General features: G+C 48.5%; 1 non-coding gene across 1 annotated transcript; it reads left to right on the forward strand.

Annotated features, from left to right (window-relative positions):
- The first annotated feature begins 5,732 nt into the window (after positions 1–5,732).
- On the forward strand, positions 5,733–5,895 carry LOC142589133 (U1 spliceosomal RNA). The gene has a single exon (XR_012829831.1). It is a non-coding gene; the product is annotated as a U1 spliceosomal RNA (small nuclear RNA).
- The last annotated feature ends 390 nt before the right edge of the window (positions 5,896–6,285 follow it).

Genomic DNA, 6,285 nt, shown 5'->3' on the forward strand with positions numbered 1-6,285 from the left:
CCCGAATGGCACCGCGTGAATTTGGTCGAGACAACAGCCCGTTTTATTGAGGGCGCCGCCGATGCTGATGCTGATTTATTGGCATCTCCTTTGAAACGGGGCAGTGACAAATAGTCACCTATACCCTGTTTGAGTTACTCAGGTATGCTATCAATACTTTTGCTTCGCGTTGCGCGACGTACGTTCGCGTCCTGTCCTTCACTTTCGTTAGTGTAACAATAAACGCAATATAATCATGAACTTTTTCTTCTAGCATTCTTCGTTGTTCCATCAACGTGAATCTTTCTTCGTCACTGTATTGTAATCATACTGTCGTCATTCAGCCGTGATTATACCGCTCATGCCGTCATCGTCAGCCGGTCGCTATAATTAAAAAGAAATTATGGGGCTTTACGTGCCAAAACCGCTTTCTGGTTATGAGGCACGCCCTGGGATTCCGGAAACTTGGACCCCCTGGGGTTCTTTAACGTGCACCAGAATCTAAGTACACGAGTGTTTTCGCATTTCGCCCTCATCGAAATGCAGCCACCGTGACCGGAATTAGATGCCGCGACCTCGTGCTCAGCAGCCCAACGCCATAGCCACTAAGCAACCACGGCGTGTCAGTCGCAATCGTGCCAACATTGTCACAACATCGCCGTAATGCCGTTGTGGCATCATCGTCAACGAAGCCTCGTCATTCGACTCTCGTCATGCTGTCGACGCCACGTCATCATACGCTCGTCGTCGTATCACATTGTTATCGCGCAATTGTCGCGCCGTAATCGTCGCAGCACCGTCGCCACTGTAAGCTCGACACGCCGACTCATCGTCGCGCAGTCGTCGTCCTGCCGTTGTTGTCGTGCCATCGACGTCGTATACGTCCTTTGTCAAACCACCGACGTCATTCGTTGTTCGTCATTCTATCGTAACCATGCTGTCATCGTCAAATGGTGATTCGTCGTCGTTGCGTCGTAGTCACTCAGACGCTATATCGTGCGTCCGTCGTGAAACCGTCGTCGTCATGCAATCTCGATCATGCCATCGTCGTCTTTCCCGCTTATTAATTGTTTATTTGTGTATTTGTTTGTTTAGTTATTTATTCATTTATTTATACTGTTAGCCCAAAGGCCGATACAGGGTGGAGTAATCATGAAGTAAGCTTCAAAGATCGCTACAAACACGAGCGCTACACGAATCAGTCCAGAAAATACAACTGCCAATTTTACACGAGAATATAAGCATCGTATGACAGGCACCGAACACTACAAGCAACAACTGTACCGTACGAAATCATATCTTGAACATCACAAACAGGGACTTCGTCAATATCCCGTAGAATAATTTCAATCATGTCATGTTGCACATGCCTGTCAATCATTGCACAAAGAAGCTAATAATGTGCGACGGTGGTTACACAGAAGAATAATAGGTCAATACAGATTTTTCAAACTGTTCTAGAGTATCAATTTTCGTTATGCTATGCGGTAGCGCATTCTGCCGTCACATGTCATCGTTACGTCATCGTCATTACGTCATCGTCGTTACGTCATCGCCGTTACGCCAACGTCGTCGTACAGTCGCCGTCATCTCATTGCCCTCGTGCTGTCGCCGCGGCGTCGTACCATCGTCATAATTAAAAAAAAAACGACGCGTTATTGTCGTCACGCCGTTGTCGTTGTACGCATGTCGTTCCGTCGATGTCATTCCTACGCCTTCGTCATTCCATCGTCAGTGCGTCCGCATTGTGCAAGTCGTCGTCGCGACCTTAATTGGCCCGGTCGTGCTACAGCAAAGTGAGAGGATATACGAGTGCGTGGCATACGGCCGAAGCAACGAAAGTGTCAGAATTATCAGTACACGCGTAAAACGAACGCGACTTCCGAAATATATACGTTCTGTCGCCATACATTTCTCGACTGATATATTCGCATTAACGTCGACAGTCCATCGTGAGATGAGTCCTGCAGTAATTATTTCAGGCTCCCACTGTCCTTGTATTGTGCTGCGCCTGCTTTATTTATTTTTTTAATTTGATCGTATATGTCCGCGACATCATTTCAGTGGAAGCTCTTTTTTCTTCCACCTATGCGTACGAAAGTGAGCAAGAGCCTTTAATTTGTTCGTTACATTCACAAGGCTGGAAATCAGCCCAGAGTGTTCGCACAACCTTCCTGCACCTTTGTGTCGTACGGCAAGTCTGGCCACCGCCAGTTTTAACGCGATAGCGTTAAGGAGCTCGTGTCGCAGAAAAGCCGGTGTCGTCGGCGTCGGTGTCGGTGTCGGCGTCGGCGTCCGCAGCGTTGGCCGTGAGCGATAAATCACGGCAGGCACTTCATAAATAAAAAGCAACTTCCAAGATGGGCTGGGTGGGAATCGAACCAGGGTCTCCGGAGTGTGAGACGGAGACGTTACCACTGAGCCACGAGTTGGATGCTTCAAAGTGGTACAAAAGCGCCTCTAGTGAACGCGGTGTTGCCTTAGAAACGAGCTGTTTCTAAGGCTCAGGCGTGCGTCGCTTGCTCAGGCGCACATTTCGTTGTCGCGCCGAACGCTGCGTTGCTCGACGCTCACCGCGTCCGATGCGGGGCGCGTAGTCGCTGCGCCGTAGCCCATTGTCTAACACCCCTTGGCGGGTCGACGGGAACGCTGTCGCGTTCCACTCTTCAAGGCGAAGCTTAAGCGTCCTCCAATTTTTTTCTTTTATTTTTATTTTTTACGACTAGATTCACTCTCACGTGTACGAGTAGTATCAGCAACGCCCGAACAAGTTACCCGAATGGTAAGTGCACTTACGTTCTTGGCATGTGATTTGGCGCTCGTCGACTGTTAGTAGCTCGTCGCACAAATCGCGCACTTCATCGGCCATCGCTCGCTGTACGCTACGGAGAGACACACAGCGATAACAACAGAAACGACATCAGCGGCAGTTGCGTGATAACACGTTTAAAAGCAAACAAAAAAAATGGCCGGGAAGCCAAGTCGACCAACCTGCAAAAGCGACATGCGGGATGCCGTCTCGACCACCGCCGATGCCGCCAATGAGCGATGCCGCCCAAGTTGTCCGCCAGGAGCAAAGCAGCAGCAAGAATAAAAGGCGTGATGTCAGTTCGAGTGCGCTGCAGCTAATCGTCATCAGACTAAATTCAACGCCACGGCAAGACGACGGCCTCTCCCAGCGATCTCCAATTACACCTGTCTTGCGCTTGCTGATGCCATGTTGCGCCTGCAGGTTTCCTATATTGCATCACCCCACCTAATTACCTGTCGTCTTCGCCTGCGCTTCCCTTCCCTTGGCACGCATTTTGTAACTCTACTGCAGTCTTACACTCGAAGCAAAGTTTACACCCTTCGGAGTGTATATGTGCCACACAACGATAATCGTCATCTGTCTTGCCCGCATGTCCTTTCTTGAAAACGTTGCCATATGACGCTGTGACTTTCCTGTCGGGAATACTATGTCATGCTGATAACGCGCATGCCGTTCGTTACTAGAAAGTACCGGGCTCGCCGCGTTAAAGAAAGGAAATGCGGACACGACAGATGGCGTTTATCGTTGTCGGACAAATATACACCCCAAAGGGTGCAACTGTTTTAAGAGTGTGTAAGCAAAATTACACCCTTTGGGTCGTATCTTGTCACACAACGATAATTGCCATCTTTCTTATCCGTATTTCCTTTCTTTAACGCCGCGAGCTAGGCATTTCCAAGTCACGAACGGCATGCGCGTTATCAGCATTACAATGCACTCTCGACAGGAAAGTAGCGAGCGCCGAGTTTTCAAGAAAGGAAACACAGGCAAGGCAGATGACGATTATCGTTGTGGGACAAATATACACCCCAAAGGGTTGCAACCGTTTTAAGAGTGAAGAGTGTACGAAATACATGGCCTGCCCAACTCCTTTATTTTTATTTTTATTTCCTGCAGAGTGCACTTTTTCGCATTATTTTTCACTAAAGATAAGGTCATCTTTTCCGTTTCTTGTCTGGAAAAGAGAAGTGCGAGGTGCGTTACGGGGCTGTCTTTCCATGCACTGACGCTGCTTCACAGCTGCTGCATTGCTGCTGCCAGGTCAAGTGACGCTTCAGCTGAGGAGCCCCTATCTAAATGCATTGAAAGGGAGAGACAATCTTGCTCGGTATTCACTGCGCAGAATGTTATGAGGTTTGTCGCATTTGAAAAAGAAAAAAAGAAGGTAGTGTTTTTACCAATTAAATAAGCAAGCGTTTTATCACGTATGTGGCTCCTACCCACTACGAGGCATTGGCCAAGAAATGGATGGATTATTCCCATATATATCGAATAAATTTCCGAATATGCATGGACTTCGTGCTGTGTAACGTAGAATTATCTGTTAAAATGAAACGGTCGGCCCGTGTGTGCCTCCGACTTTGTCTTCAAGGGCTCGCGCTCTGATCAGGCGCCCCTGTGTTAAGCTGCACTATCCTGCATGGACGAGCCCACCTCAGTAAATATCGCGCATAGGGCGTTGCGTAGAAATTGTATCGATGTTGTACCAACTTCATTGTCGACCCATGAATACTTAGTTTAGCGCAAAACGACAGGCACAAGAAAGACGACCAGGACAAGGCGCTACTCTCAACTGACATCATTTTATTGCGTCACTCCTTTATAGACCGCTCAAACCAGAGGAACATGCGCAGTGAGCACCATGCGGTGGAGCCACCAACATCCGATCCCAAGAGCGCACTCATGCGACAGAATCCAAAAAACCAAATTCAGCGCTGTACAAGGTTAAGGAAGGCACACTAATGCACTGTGACCCCAATAGACCCCTGTGACCCCAAGTTAAAATGATGTCAGTTGAGAGTAGCGCCTTGTCCTGGTCGTCTTTCTTGCGCCTGTCGTTTTGCGCTAAACAAAGTATTCATGGATTCGCACCAACTAGCCCGCCAACGCACTGTGCTGAACTTCATTGTCGACCACGTTAATCGTGCTTTAGCATATTTCTTCGCCCGAGTATACAATTGTCGTAGTTTGTTTCACATACACCGCAACAGCCATAGATACGTGTTATTGCGGAACATTTAATTAGTCGCTCATGACCACGATCTGTGCTTAATCTCTCGTTTACGCTCGTGCACTACCTATTGCCATGCCATAAGCTGCCGTCGAACGGCCAGCGAAGAAACCATGCAGCTGCCGCCGTACGACCGTCTTCAACGTGGTCGTTGTCGCGCTGCTGTCATCACAGGCGTACGCTCGCGACACACACACACACACACTACACACACACAAACTACTCTATTTACACAAACACGTTGGTCCACCTGGTTTAGCTTTGCGGAATGTTAAAACAATGCTGATAGCCAGGTACCCGCAAAATGCTTCGCATTACGTCGATTCCCACTGTGCGTGGGATATGCAATTTCTTTTTTTTATTTCCTTGACGGCGAAGTGCTTTAACTAACTGATGTGCCAGCAAGGCTGCCTGGTTGAGCAATTCGGTTGTCAAGCGGTATATGCCGTACACCAGCCGGGTGCGCTTGGATGGTTGGCTATTTGTCTTACGTTAATGCACGTAGTTTTTCCCTAATATGTTCATTTCAAAGCAACAATTCTTTTATTTAAATTTATACAATTGCGTGCATTGGGTTCTTGTAGTCAAATTCGTAATTTTACAATTTTGACTTTTTAGCAGCGCTTTAGGTTTAGTGCAAAAGTGTCTTTCAAACCTGCGCCAGATGGTGCTCTTCTCGGAATGGGGTTTGTTCACTACACAGTCGCGTTCATACTTACCTGGTGTCGGGCTTTCTGGTGATCAGCGAGGCTGGGGCCCCGTGCCGAGGCCTTCCACTGCACTGCGGTTGGCTGAAGTGCGCCACTATCCCGAACTGGGGCAGCTGGGACATGTAATTTTTGGTAGTGGGGCTTGGCGTGCGCGCCAGCCCCCCTTTCATGAATTCAAAAGGAAGAAAGAATCGAACCCTCTGTTTCAAATCATGTAGCTGTTGATTACTCGCACTTTCTCCGGCGACTCTACTATCGCGTGAGATCAATGCAGGAACGGTGTTGCGTCGTGGGTCTTCTGTAGCGTCTCCAGTTTCAACGAGTAGCGATCTAGCATGAAACTATCGATCCACTTGCGGTGCTCTTTCGCCACATCGATGTTAAAGTCACGCGCACACAAGGATCGGCGTACTATGTGGCTTTAACGTCTCCATCGTTCTGCCAGGAGCGTTTCCGCGTCACAATGAGACGTGTTCGGTCTGAGGTACTACACGCTCACGATAACAAGACCAGTAGGCATCTCGACTGAACAAGCGTCTCGCACGTGGCTTCTG

This window comes from Dermacentor variabilis, chromosome 7, assembly GCF_050947875.1.
Source record: "Dermacentor variabilis isolate Ectoservices chromosome 7, ASM5094787v1, whole genome shotgun sequence".
Taxonomy (NCBI): Eukaryota; Metazoa; Arthropoda; class Arachnida; order Ixodida; family Ixodidae; genus Dermacentor; species Dermacentor variabilis.